Source organism: Mesocricetus auratus, unplaced genomic scaffold (genome assembly GCF_017639785.1).
Source record: "Mesocricetus auratus isolate SY011 unplaced genomic scaffold, BCM_Maur_2.0 Super-Scaffold_100014, whole genome shotgun sequence".
Lineage (NCBI taxonomy): Eukaryota > Metazoa > Chordata > Mammalia > Rodentia > Cricetidae > Mesocricetus > Mesocricetus auratus.
In genome coordinates this window covers 50389296-50404131 of record NW_024429197.1, presented here as the reverse complement: position 1 = coordinate 50404131, position 14836 = coordinate 50389296, and the positions used below count along the sequence as shown (strand labels likewise).

The following is a 14836-nucleotide window of genomic DNA, read 5'->3' as shown; positions in this document are numbered from 1 at the left end:
TGGCACATGCCTTAAGTCCCAGCACTTGGGAGGCAGAGGCAGGCAGATTTCTGTGAGTTCAAGACTAGCCTGGCCTACATAGAGAGTTCCAGAACAGCCAGAGCTACAAAGTGAGACCCTGTCTCAAAAACAACAACAGAAATACAGGAAAAAAAAGAAAAAATTAAAAGGGTCCTAAAATTTGTACTTGTGTATTTGGAAAACTGATGGGAGTATCATCAAACTAATAAAACCAAAAATGCAATTATAAATCTCACAGAATTCCCATCTCACCCAGGATAAAAGAGATTGAATACAAAAGAATTTAGATAAATTCTTACATAATGAAAGCATTAGAAGTTATTGGAAGATCTAGAGGTGCTCTTTGGAATATAATTACTTTTCTGAGGTAGCGTATAGGAAATCAAGAAGTTGCTGTTAACATATTATAGTGACCTTGCAAATTTAACTTAGAAAACTGCTTGCTAAGTTCCTAAGATAGAACTATTGAATTAGAATCTCTAGAGACGGCGCCTAGGCGTCTTTTAAAGCTTCCCAATGCTTCTAAAAGTGCACGGGGTTTCAGAAACAGCCAGGTAGTAGACTTCTATCCCTTTTAACGACTTTATTTTTTAAGGCAGCTTGTTTCGTATCTGCTGCGTGGTGCCACGTGTCACAGACTTCTGTGGGATCACCTCTCCCCATTTTGCTAAAGAAAATGCTTGACTATAATAAATGTTAGGTAACAATAACACACACAGTAAAGTTCTTTGAAATAGTTCTTCCTAGATCAAATCAGCAGCAATTCCTGGGCCTTGACGACTCTGCAAGCAGAAGGACCAACACAGCATGGTGAAATGAAGGCACTGAGCAGTAGCTACAGGAAGCAAGCTGACTGCTTTAAAATTTCTGAACCCTTGGCATTATCACTATTCTGCCGCCCCCTCCTCCCCCCCGCCCCACCCCCCTCCCTCCCGCTTTACAAAATGTCCCAATATTAAGAAGCTGCCCTACATTTCAAAGCTGCCCTGGGGCAGGCTTCCAATAGAACCCACTGAGTCTCTGTGCATTGGCAACTCCAGACAGGCTCTTTTGATATCGCGTTCCACAGCGTCTTCCTGAGCGCGAATTTCAGTCTGCACCACTGCAACTTTCCAGCCCAGCCTCCGAGGCACTCAACCAGCCAGGCAGCTGCAATGCGCCGCCTAAGCCCGGACGCGCAGGCGCACGAGCGGTTCGGGCGCCCTAGTCCAGGAGGAGGGACTAGCTCTTGAATCCGGCCTCTCATTGGCTGTTTTTTCCAGGCTCCGCCCCTGGATGGTGGAGGCGGTGCGTGGGCCACGTCAGGCAGCGGTGCGGGCTGTGCTTGTGGCAGAAGTGAGGTAAGCCATGCGGCGTGGCTGGCCATCCACCGGCAGCCACCGGGTGGGCTGCCGACACATCGGGGCCGCCTGCAGCCGCGGCCCCCGGGGAGAGGGCGGCGGAAGCCGGAGGACTTGGGCTGGGCTGCAGGCCGGCGGCGGAGCATGTGGCGGCAGGGCCGGGGCGGCGCAGGAGGCGGGCAGGGCGCTTGACCTGCTGCCGGTTCTGCTAGCCTGTCGGGGCGCCCGGCTCCCGGAGGACCTGGCCTTGAGTAGTTTCCCAGGTCTGAAGCGTCGGAGCCGGCTGGCTGTGGAGGGGCTTGGCGGCCCAGGCGGTCCGCACGATCCGGGTGGCTTACCTGCCTCAGGTTGCAGTTGTCCTTCTCCTTGACCGGGTCTCTCTGGTCCGGGGCAGTGCAAGGGGTTCTGGTGCCCTCCTGCTTGGCCTGGGGTAACTGTCCTCATTCCCCGGGACTCAGATGCAAGTTGTGTCCACTTTAATGCAAAGGCTCTGGTTGAGCAGAGCCGCTTTTTTGACTCAGGTCTCTGCCTCTGAGGAGTTTATATGTGAGACTTCCGAATGTCAAGCAGCTAGGTGGATGTTTGCAGGCGCCTGCTGCTCTATACCACTTACTCTGAGTTTGTTTCAGCCGTGGTGCCTTGATTCCTTGTTTGGAGGCTTTGGATTCAGTGAAGTCATCCTCTCCATCATGCAGTCATTGACTCATTCATTGCAAACTTTTAAAATGAGTTTCTTGAACGACATTCCCTGCCTTTGCTTTCAGTTAATACTGCCCGTGCTGGTGTCTGAGTTGACAAGATTTGAGATTTTTTTTTCTTCCTGATGTGGTTCATTTTCAGGGTCTAGATTTAGATGCAAAAGATGGAGTCCTCTAGGACCTTATTCAGAGGTTCTTTTCACCTTCTAATAAGCCTTAAAAGACACTGGCCTTGACTTGGCAAATCCTAGTAACTGCCACTAAAGACCACAGACCTATGGGTTTCCTATCGGAAAAGTGAAGGGATATGATTACAGATCTTCTGTAATTTTGGAAATGTTCAAGGAGAGATGGCATAGAGCAGGTTTACTGAACCGTGGTAGCAATTGGGAACCAACTAAATTAAAAACACATGACGAATTTTGCGCTTATGTATTTTATGCTTTAGTGACAAATTCTGTTCACTAACAGTTTTGACTAGCAAGGGAATGCATGGTTACAATTTTGATTGACATCCAATTTCTGCAAGAAAACACTAACCATGAGTCATCTAAAATTTGAAGTGTAATAATCATGAACTCTTTAGTTACATATAAAGGTACCTTATAGAGACAATTGGACAAGAATGCAGTTCTCAAAGCCTTTAAGACTTGCTTTGGTTGTAAATGGTAGCCAAAACATCTGCCTTACTTTTTTTTTAAATCAAGTTAATCTTATCAATAGTTAACATTTCTTCCTTGTCAATATCTTGCTTAGTTTTTTTCTGTGTCTTTTTAATTAAAAATATTTAAACATTTATTGTATCGTGTTAATATTTGGTGGGTTTTAATTGCTTGATGCCTCTAATTGAAGCCTGATAGCCCAAAAGTAAATAAATTGTTTCGTCAAGGTAAAAAATACCTATAGAGATCTAATAGTTATTTCCCATGGTGATTGGTTAATGGTACTTAATGGTACTTGCTAGTAGAACAGTCCACCCTTTCCTAGTGTAAAGTAATTTCTAAGGTAATTATTTGTGGTCATAATCCTAGTGAAGGGAAGGTGAAGACAAGTGATCCCTGAGCCTTGGTGGACAGTCAGCCTGCCTAGCCTACTTGGCCAATTCCAGGCCACTGAAAAACTCTGTCTCAGATAAAACATACAGAGTCCCCAAGGCATGACAGCTGAGGCTCTCATTGGCCACTACCAGCCCATGTACATAGGCACACTGCATGCATACCTACACACACACACACACACACACTCCCCATTTAGTATATCTAGTTTACTGTATCATGGTCTAGCAACAGTATACTGTAGACTGTGGGCTATTTGCCCTTATAATCCACTGGCTGGCTGGAAGCTGCTGATGGAAGCTGCTGATGGCAGCTGCTTCCAAAATGCCCAGCCCCTCATGCTCCATATGTTGCTAGCTGAGAAAAAGAGCAAAATCAAAATTTGAGGTGCAGTTTCTACTGCATGTTTATTGCTCTTACATCATTGTGAAGCTAGATAGAAACATCAGGTAATCTCACTATGTGGATCAGACTGGCCTCAAACTCACAGAGATCTACTACTTCTGAATGCTGGGGTTAAATATTTATCTTTTAAGTAAGTTATCTCTTCACTTTCCTGAGATCAATGAATTGTTCCATCTAAGCAAGTAAATTGAGTATTTTAGTTCTTTTTAGTGCTCCATAGTTTGTCTTCCAATCTCTATTTAGTCAGAATAATTACTTGCTAATTTGGCTGATAAGCATCTTGAATAAATCTTATAATTGTTATAACTATAGTTTTACGTCCAATTGTATACTATTTTCTCTTTTGATTCCCAGTACTTGGGGAAATGCTGAGGCAGGCAGATCTTTATGAGTTCAAACCCAGTCTGGATACTGAGTTCCTGGAAGGCCAGAACAACATAATAAGACACAACTGAAAAAGAAAAGCCTCTTTGGCTCACTTGCTTTCAAGATTTATTTTAAATTTTACTGTTTAAAAATCATTGAGTATGTTGGTTACATAAGTAAAGCTTCAGTTTCTAGTATATACTGTTAGAACATAATTAGTGAGTAGAAATAGAGGACAGACTTTATATTTTGAGTTTTGATGCATTTAAATAAATGGAAGTTTTGTCTTCTGTGGGTGGTGCATGCACCTTTGTGTGTAAGTACCGGTGATTGTGCCATGGAGCAATGTGAGTTACCTGACATGGGTGCTGGGAACCGAACTCAGGTCCTCTAAAAGAGCCCCACTGTACTTTTAACCACAGAGCTATTTCTCTGGCCTAGATTAGAGGCTTTTAAAACAGGATTTCAGAAAATCTGTGTTTTTATTTTATGTGTATGTTTACTTGTATGTATGACTTTATACTATGTGGATGCAGTGCCCAAGGAGGTCAGAACAAAGCATTGGATCCCCTGGAACTGGAGTTAGAGACAGTTGTAAGCCACCATATGGGAACTGGGAATTAAACCTAGGTCCTCTGGAAGAGCTGCCAGTGCTTTTAACCACTGAGCCATCTCTCCATCTCTGGATTAAAGGCTTTTAAACATAAGATATTTCAGTTTACAATGGATTAACCTCACTATAAGGAGGCATGTATATTAGAATTTAAGCTTTTAGGGTGCTGATGGGATGTAGGGCTTAGGCTAATATGGAATGAGGATGGTGTGTTGGGTGCATCACCTACCCGGACATTGATATAGTTGCTAACTAATGGGGGTGGAGAAGAGGTAGACTTGTGATCTTGGTTTCTGAAGATTTTAAGTGCCTGTCGGTAGGAATGGGTTGGGTCCACTTGCGACATGGGTCTTGATGTTCTGGGGGCTGATACATCTCTGATGTGGGTCACCAAGGATGAGAAGCTAGTTCTCATCTGGTTGTGGAAAGAGCGGAACATTTTATGAAGAGCCAAGGATGTAAAAACATTTATTGATTGGTATTGGAGTCCAAAAGGTTGGGAGGGAGGGAAGAGTGTTTAGTGGGAGGAAGACATCTTAAAAGTGTTTTGACTGGCTGACTCAGTTGGTAAAGTACCTGCTGCACAAGCGTGGAGACCTGAATTGAGATCTCCAGCACCCACACAAAAGCAATCTTTTTTTCTTTTGTTTTGTTTTTTGAGACAGGGTTTCTCTGTGGCTTTGGGGGCTCTCCTGGAATTAGCCCTTGTAGATCAGGCTGGTCTGGAACTCACAGAGATCCGCCTGCCTCTGCCTCCGGAGTGCTGGGATTGAAGGTGTGCGCCACCACTGCCAGGCAAGCTGGTGCAATCTTGTAGGAAGTTTGTAAACTCTGCGGTGAGACCCTTCTTTAAAATAAAAGGCAGTGAATGATCAAGGATGACACATGGTCCTCTGACCTTCACACATGTGCACATGCATGCACACACACCTGCATGCACATGTGCACACAGTCACATGAACAGGTACATATCTCCTACAGATATGCACACATGTCCAAACACACATGCACATTGGGTGGCTCACAATCTAGTTCCACCAGATCTGATTCCCTCTTCTGGTCTCCACAGGCACCTACATCCATATGGTGCACATAAATCCATGGCAGCACACACACACACACACACACACACACACACACACACACACACGCACACACACACACACACACACACACACTGACTCACAAAACAATAGCTTGTTCCAATAGTCTTCAAATTTAGTGTACAGATATGGGGAATTAGTTTGCTTTTGAAATAAGTTGAGTAGCAGTCCCTTTGTAAAGGGGTATATAGGTAGAATGAATGGCGTTTAAGACCATTGTTTGCTCTTTTCTCTCCTTCCTCCTTCTTCCTTTCTCTTTCTTTTCCAGGAGATCTCAAATGTTAGGCAAGCACTCTCCCACTGAGCTATACTCTCAGCCAACCTTAACTTTCACCTTTCTTGTGTTTTGAGACAGTCTTGCTACGTACCGTAGACTGGCCTTGAACTCTTGGCAATCCTTCTGCCTTAGTCTTTCAGGTGCTGGGATTATAGGTGATGTCTGGTTACCTTTCTAGCTACTGTCTTTTGTCCTTTCTGCCTATAATACTGTGAGCACAACAGCCACAGTAATTTGTTTTTTAAATGTGGGTTGTATTTCTTCTTTCTTTTTCCTGAAATCCTATAATGGCTTCTGTGTGTGTGTGTGTGTGTGTGTGTGTGTGTGTGTGTGTGTGTGTCTGTTTGTGTCTCTGTCTCTCTGTCTCTGTCTTTATGTCTCTCTCTGTCTCTCTGTCTCTGTCTGTCATCCCCAAAAGGGGAGAGTCTGTCTTTATAGTTATCTAGAAGGCTTATTAGGATCTGACCCATTTTTGGCCACTTTACTGCAATTCCACCTCAGTCAATTATTTTCAAGTGAGCTTGTTCCTCATTCACATGAGACAGGTTCTTACCATGGCTTTTGTCTTGCTTTTTTTCCCCTGCCTGGAGTTCTCTTTTGAGACTGTGGCCTGCTCTGCACTATTACCTCCTTTAAGCCTTGGCTTAACTGCAAACTCTGTTAGTGAGCCTTTTCTTGTCCATCTTCCCGTAAACCTGGAACCCCTTCCTAGTGTCACCTCTTCTCCTGTCCTTAGTTACATTTTTACAATGCTGTGATTTATTTATTTATTTATTTATTTATTTATTTATTTATTTATTTATTATTTTTGGCTGCTGCTTGCCTTCTCCATACTCTTGCAGGGCAGGAGGTCTGTCTCACAGTGCTTCATATAGTGCCTTGCACAGGGACATCTAGAAATTTGTATATATGTAGGCATTGTTATTGCAACTTTTTGAAGGCTCAGGTTTCTCTTCCATGTATTATGGACAAGCCCTTGAACTTGTGAGCTATCATGTGAGGACATTTTTGGCTTCCTGTAGCAAATGCCTTTGATTTCTCTGTGTAGCTTTGAAGCCTGTCCTGGAACTTGCTCCGTAGACCATGCTGTCCTCGAACTCACGGAGATCTGCCTGACTCTGCCTCCTGGAGTGGTGGAATTAAAGTTTTTGTTATTAAGCAGGGTTCTACACCAGGCTCTTTATCTTTTGCAAGAAAAGTATCCAAGTCTTCTTTTTTTTATATTTTATTTTCCAGTTTAAATTTAGATAAGAAACAAGGTTGCTTCACAAGTCAGTTCCAGGTCCCTCTCCCATTCCCTCCCCTCTTCCCGTGCCCTCCCCCCAACCCCCCACCCCATTATCCCCTCATTCCCCCAGGGAGAGTGAGGCCCTCCATGGGGGTGTCCATAGTCTGTCATTTCATATAGGGCAGGGCCTAGACCCTTCCCCAAGAGTTCAGGGTGAGAGTGCACCTCACATTGTTCTATGGGAGTCCAAAGTCTGTGTGCATACTTGGGATGGGTACTGATCTGCTACCCAAGGCTCAATAGATTCCCTAGGCCTCCTCATTGACACCCAGATTCAGGGGGTCTTGATCAGTCCCATGCTGGATTCCCAGGCTGATGCCTGGGATTCAAGAGTTAACCTTTGTCGGTTCAGCTGTTTCTGGGGGTTAAACCAGCCCAGTCTTAATCCCTTTGATCATCAGTCCTCCCTCTCTGTCACTGGCTTTCTTGAGTTCAGCTCAGTACTTAACCAAGGGAGTCTGCCTCTTCTTTGATCAGCCACTAAATGAAGTTTCTGTTTCCCAGACTCTCTGGCCATAGGATTGTAGGCTGGCACTCCCCAGATCTATGTCTAAAATCCATATATGAGAGAGTACATGCCATGTTTCTCTTTTTGTGACTGGGTTACCTCACTCAGGATGGTTTCTTCTAGTGTCATCCATTTGCCTGCAAATCTCATGATTCCATTATTTTTTTCTGCTGAATAGTATTCCATTGTGTAGATGTACCACATTTTCTCTATCCACTCTTCGGGTGAGGGACATCTAGGTTACTTCCAAGTTCTGGCTATTACAAATAAAGCTGCTATGAACATAGTGGAACAGACATCTTTGTTGTATGAATGGGCATCTTTTGGATATATGCCTCAGAGTGGAGTTGCTGGGTCTTGTGGTAGGTTTATTCCCATTTTTCTGAGGAATCTCCATACTGATTTCCAAAGTGGCTGAACCAGTTGGCACTCCCACCAGCAATGGAGGAGTGTCCCCCTTTCACCACATCTTCTCCAGCATAAATTGTCATTGGTGTTTTTGATTTTAGCTATTCTGACAGGAGTGAGATGGTATCTCAGAGTTGTTTTGATTTGCATTTCCCGGATGGCTAAGGATGTTGAGCACTTTCTCAAGTGCCTCTCAGCCATTTTAGACTCCTCTATTGAAAACTCTCTATTTAGTTCTGCAGCCCACTTTTTAATAGGGTCCTTTGGTGTTTTGGAGATTTGCTTCTTGAGTTCTCTGTAAATTTTGGAGATCAGCCCTCTGTCAGATGTGGGATTAGTGAATTTTTTCCCATTCTGTGGGCTGCCTTTTTGCCTTGCTGACTGTGTCCTTTGCCTTACAGAAGCTTCTCAGTTTCAGTAGGTCCCACTTATTAATTGTTGATCTCACTGTCTGTGCTAGTGGTGTTATGTTCAGGAAGCTGTCTCCTGTACCAATTCGTTCAAGGGTACCACCCACTTTCTCTTCTAAGAGGTTCAGTGTGGCTGGATTTATGTTGAGGTCTTTGATCCATTTGGACTTAAGTTTTGTGCATGGCGATAAACATGGATCGATCCGCATTCTTCTACATGCCAGTCTCCAGTTATGCCAGCACCATTTGTTGAAGATGCTTTCTTTATTCCATTGTATATTTTTAGCTTCTTTGTCAAAGATCAGATGTTCGTACGTGTGTGGGTTAATACTCGGGTTTTCAATTCGATTCCATTGGTCTACCTGTCTATTTTTGTGCCAATACCAAGCTGTTTTCAGGACTATAGCTCTGTAATAGAGCTTGAGGTCAGGGATGGTGATGCCTCCGGACGTTGCCTTGTTGAACAGGGTTGTTTTGGCTATCCTGGGTCTTTTGTTTTTCCATACAAAATTGATTATTGTTCTTTCAAGGTCTGTGAAGAATTGTGCTGGGATTTTAATGGGGATTGCATTGAATCTGTAGATTGCTTTTGGCAGGATTGCCATTTTTACTACATTGATCCTACCTATCCAAGAGCATGGGAGATCTTTCCATTTTCTGAGGGCTTCTTTAATTTCTTTCTTTAAAGATTCAAAGTTCTTAGCGATACAGGTCTTTCACTTGTTTGGTTAGCGTTACCCCAAGGTATTTTATGTTGTTTGTGGCAATTGTAAAGGGTGATGTTTCTCTGATTTCTCTTTCAGCCCTTTTATCATCTGTATATAGTAGGGCTACTGATTTTCTTGAGTTGATCTTGTAGCCTGCCACTTTGCTGAAGGTGTTAATCAGCTGTAAGAGTTCCCTGGTAGAGTTCTTTGGGTCATTGATGTAAACTATCATATCGTCTGCAAACAGTGAAAGTTTGACCTCTTCCTTCCCAATTTGTATCCCCTTGATCCCCCTTTGTTGTCGTATGGCAATAGCTAGAACTTCAAGTACCATGTTGAAAAGGTATGGAGAGAGTGGACAGCCTTGTTTTGTTCCTGATTTTAGAGGAATTGTGTTGAGTTTCTGTCCATTTAGTTTGATGTTGGCTGTTGGTTTACTGTATATAGCTTTTATTATGTTTAAGTATGTCCCTGTTATCCCAGATCTCTCCAAGACCTTTATCATGAAGGGGTGTTGGATTTTGTCAAAGGCTTTTTCAGCATCTAGTGAGATGATCATGTGATTTTTGTTTTTCAGCTTGTTTATATGGTGGATTACGTTGATGGATTTTCGTATGTTGAACCATCCCTGCAGCCCTGGGATGAAACCTACTTGATCGTGGTGAATGATTGTTTTGATGTGTTCTTGGATCCGATTTGCCAGTATTTTATTGAGTATTTTTGCATCAATGTTCATGAGGGATATTGGTCTGAAGTTCTCTTTCTTAGTTGTATCTTTGTGTGGCTTGGGGATCAAGGTTATTGAAGCCTCATAGAAAGAGTTTGGCAAAGACCCTTCTGCTTCTATTGTGTGGAACACTTTGAGAAGAATTGGTATAAGCTGTTCTTTGAATTTCTGGTAGAATTCTGCACTGAGGCCATCTGGACCTGGACTTTTTTTGGTTGGGAGACTTTTGATGACAGCTTCTATTTCCATAGGGGTTATAGGTCTATTTAAATTGCTTATCTGTTCTTGATTTAGTTTTGGCAAATGATAGCTGTCCAGGAAGTCATCCATTTCCTTTAAATTTTCGAATTTTGTGGAGTACAGGTTTTCAAAGTATGACCTAATGATTCTCTGGATTTCCTCAGAGTCTGTTGTTATGTCCTCCTTTTCATTTCTGATTTTGTTAATTTGCGTGTTCACTCTCTGCTGTTTGGTAAGTTTGGACAAAGGTTTGTCTATCTTGTTGATTTTCTCAAAGAACCAACTCTTCGTTGCATTGATTCTTTGTATTGTTTTCCTGGTTTCTACTTTATTGATTTCAGCCCTCAATTTGATTATTTCCTGGCGTCTACTCATCCTGGGGGAGTTTGCTTCTTTGTGTTCTAGAGCTTTCAGCTGTGATGTTAATTCTCTGGTATAACTGTTCTCCTGTTTCTTCATGTGAGCGCTTAGTGCTATGAACTTCCCCTGTAGCACTGCTTTCAAAGTGTCCCATAGGTTTGGGTATGTTGTGTCTTCATTCTCATTGAATTCGAGGAAGTCTTTAATTTCTTTTTTATTTCCTCTTTGACCCAGGGATGGTGCAGTTGAGCATTATTCAATTTCCATGAGTTTGTAGGTATTCTGCAATTTGTGTTGTTGTTGAATTCTAATTTTAAAGCATGGTGGTCTGATAAGATGCATGGAGTTATTCCAATTTTTTTGTAGCTGCTGAGGTTTGATATGTTGCCAAGTATGTGGTCGATTTTTGAGAAGGTTCCATGTGGTGGTGAGAAGAAGGTATATTCTTTTTTATGTGGATGAAATGTTCTATAGATATCTGTTAATCCCAGTTGGGTCATTACTTCTATTAGACCCTTTGCTTCTTTGTTGAGGTTCTGTCTGGTATTCCTGTCTAGTGGTGAGAGTGGTGTGTTGAAATCTCCCACTATAACTGTGTGGGGCTTTAGATGAGATTTAAGTTCTAATAATGTTTCTTTAACGAATGTGGATGCCTTTGTATTGGGGGCATAAATGTTCAGGATAGACACTTCATCTTGGTGGGTTTCACCTGTGATGAGTATATAATGACCTCCCTCATCTCTTTTGATTGATTTTATTTTAAAGTCTAGTTCTTTAGATATTAGGATTGCTACCCCTGCTTGTTTCTTGGGTCCATTTGATTGAAAAATTTTTTCCCAACATTTAACTCTCAGGTAATGTCTGTCTTGGAGGGTGAGGTGTGCTTCTTGTATGCAGCAGAAGGAAGGGTTCTGTCTTCGAATACATTCTGCTAGTCTGTGTCTTTTTATGGGTGAGTTAAGGCCATTAATATTGAGGGATATTAATGACCATTGATTGCTCATCCTTCTTCGATTTGCGATGGTTGTTGTTGGTGGAATTATGTGTGGAATTTCACCCCTTTGTTCTTTTGGCTGTTGGTAGAGAGGGATTCTCTAATGCTTATGTTTTTCTGGTTGTAGTTAGCTTCCTTGGGTTGGAGTTTTCCTTCCAAAATTTTCTGTAGGGCTGGGTTAGTGGACACATATTGCTTGAATCTAGTTTTGTCATGGAATATCTTGTTTTCTCCGTCTATAGTGATTGAGAGCTTTGCCGGGTATAGTAGTCTGGGCTGGCATCCATGGTCTCTTAGTGTAGGTAGAATATCTATCCAGGACCTTCTGGCTTTCAGAGTTTCCATGGAGAAATCAGGTGTAATTCTGATAGGTCTGCCTTTATATGTTACTTGACCTTTTTCCTTAGCTGCTCTTAATATTCTTTCTTTATTCTGTATGTTTGGGGTCTTGATTATTATGTGGCGAGGGGATTTTTTTTTGTGGTCCACTCTATTTGGTGTTCTGTAGGCTTCTTGTACCTTCATTGGCATGTCTTTCTTAAGGTTGGGAAAGTTTTCTTCTATGATTTTGTTGAATATGCCTTCTGCCCCTTTGAGGTGGATTTCTTCTCCTTCTTCTATACCTATTATTCTTAGGTTTGTTCTTTTCATGGTGTCCCATATTTCCTGGATATTTTGTGTTAAGGATTTGTTGGATTTAAGGTTTTCTTTGGTTGATAAATCCATTTCTCCTAGCGTATCTTCAACACTTGAGATTCTCTCTTCCATCTCTTCTATTCTGTTGGTAATGCTTGTATTGGTAGTGCCTGACTGTTTGTCCAGCTTTTCTATTTCCTGCCTTTCTTCAGAGTGTGTTTTTTTTAATGTCTCTTTCAGTTTTCAACCCTTGCAGTGTTTGCATTGCTTCTTGCAATTTTCTGTTTATCTTTTCGTCAGTTTGTTGCCTTTTATGAATTTTTTGGTTTGTTTTTTCTTCCATTTCTTGCATTTTTTGGTTTGCTTTTTGTTCCATTTCTTGCATTTTTTGCTTTGTTTCTTCTTCCATTTCCTGCCTTTTTTGGTATGTTTCTTCTTCCAATTCTTGCATTTTTTGCTTTGTTTTTTCTTCCATTTCTTGCATTTTTTGCTTCATTTCTTCTTCCATTTCTTGCCTTTTTTGGTTTGTTTTTTCTTCCAATTCTTGCATTTTTTGGTTTTTTTTTTCTTCCATTTCTTGCATTTTTTGGTTTGTTTTTTCTTCCATTTCTTTGAGAGATTTTCCTATATCCTCTTTTAGGGCCTCTATCATTTTCATGAAAGTGCTTTTAAGGCCGTTCTCCTCTGCTTCGTTCGTATTGGAATGTTGGGGTCTTGCTGGTGTGGAGTCTCTAGAATCTGGCGGTGTCATATTTGTTTTTCTGTTGCTGACTGTGTTTTTGTATTGTCTCTTTCCCATCTCTTCTTCTAGTGGGTGCAGAAAGAGCCCCTTACTGGTCTGGGGACCAGAGTTCCCTTTTGGTGGGTGCTAGCAAGTCCAATAATCTGGTGGTTCTTCTATTCCTTGTCCAAATGCTGGTCCCGTGGGTGGAGAAGAAGAACAGGAATCTGGGGCGCTTAGCCTCCTACCTGGACCCCTGGACCCTATGCTGGGTCCTATTGTACCTGATCCAGAACAGCTACTCCCCTGGTCTCCCTGCCTCCTCTCGTTTCCTAGACTCGTTGGTGGGAGAGAAGATCTGGAGTCTGGGGTGCTTGGCTCCCGCCGGGATTGGGAGCTCTGTGCAGTTCCCAGGCGATCTGCAGGCACTGGAACTCAGGCCGGGAAGCCGGCCTGTTTACCTGATGCTGCTGGAGGAACCCCCTAATCTTCTTAAACTGCATTGGGTACTTGCTCTTCGCACAGAGCAGAAATGTTACTTTGTAATCTACATCATGTTTACTGTGAAGCTGATGGCAGGAGTTGTGACTTAGTGGGAGAACACTTACCTCAGATGTGCAAGGCTGTGGCTTGATTCTGCAACACTGCAAAAAGCAAAGCAAGTCAAAACCAAGAATAGCAAAGCTGATGGGGGTGTGTGTGACTCAGTTGATAGAGCACTTGCCTGGCATTATGCAACTCTAGGTTATTGTAATGTGAATCTACAAGAGTCTGGTAAAGTTCTCAAGAATTTATTTAGGTATAAAAGAGGGGTAAACAGTCACTGATATAGAACCAATTAAACACTGCTGTTCCAGCTACCTTCACCCAGGGGTGAAGAAGCACCAACAGCAAGCCACCCAAGAGAGTGTAGGAGCTAGAGAGTAAGAGACCCTCTCTCACAGCTTACAAGTTGTCATGTTGGCAGATAAAGACCGTACCCTAGAACTGGCTACCCCAAGTCATTGGCTAAATGGGTGAAAATCCCACAACATTTCTCCCCCTTTTTTTTCTAAATAAGAAGGTCCTAATCCTAACAGAACTATTTACAATAAGAACAACTATCAAATATGCAGAAGAAGGAAAATGTAATAACATAATGATAAACAAATGGAATAATAAGATAATAAACAGAAATGAAACTACAACCAACAGCAACATCAAGCAAGAAATACGTACTAAATGACCAAGCCATACGTAACTGGCAAATTACAGAGATTATTCCAATAACTGTCCTATCCTGGAAAATCTAAGTCTTGTACCTAATATGCCCTAGCTATGATATGAGATATCTTATCTTGTAACTGTAACTGTTTAATCTTCAACCCTGTTAAAGACCCAAGAAGGAAAATAGTATTACCTGAGTAAGCAGGAAGTGCAGGCAAATGACTTCTGAAAGATGCAAGAAATGACAGAAACAGCTGGCTGCTTGGACAGTTACCCAATGTTTCTCTGTAGTGTTGGGGCATCCAATGTTGGGTATAGCCTAGAATATCTGATAAACCATTTTCAGAAGCAAGAAAGTCTAAAAGACTGCCCTACCATGTCTTGGCAAGTTTCAGCAGTTGCTTTTCCTTGAATTCTGCTTGTCCAGATTGGACAGCATACTTGCTGCCCCAAGAGTCATTGGCTCAACAGATTGAAACCCCACAATAGGCTATATTCACAGTGTGGCATCATGGGGATGGAGTGGCCCAGCACTCAGGAAATAGACACATAAGGATCAGAATGGAAGGTCATCCTAGGCTATTTGGGAGATCCTGGCTAGCCTGAGCTACCCAAGAATCCATCTCAGCTAACCAACCCACCAGCCAGCCAATGCAACAATAACAACACAAAAGCAAAACTGAAGTGGCTGATATGAAAGGGCTACAGTATAAGGTAGACACACTTCAAATCTTTTTAACACTGTTGAGACTT

General features: G+C 42.4%; 1 protein-coding gene and 1 long non-coding RNA gene across 4 annotated transcripts in view; one reads left to right on the top strand and one right to left on the bottom strand.

Annotated features, from left to right (window-relative positions):
• Positions 1–584: 584 nt before the first annotated feature.
• LOC121144111 lies at positions 585–1203 on the bottom strand. The gene is made up of 2 exons (XR_005881429.1): positions 994–1203; positions 585–803 (listed from the first exon to the last, which is right to left on the bottom strand). It is a non-coding gene; the product is annotated as an uncharacterized LOC121144111 (long non-coding RNA).
• Positions 1204–1300: 97 nt separating this feature from the next.
• The window catches only part of Focad (focadhesin), a 319451-nt gene continuing 305915 nt past the window's right edge, over positions 1301–14836 (top strand). For all 3 annotated transcript variants that reach the window (XM_040757181.1, XM_040757180.1, XM_040757182.1), the window contains exon 1: positions 1301–1361. The gene's annotated coding sequence lies outside the window, so the exon portion shown is untranslated. The remainder of the gene's footprint in view (positions 1362–14836) is intronic.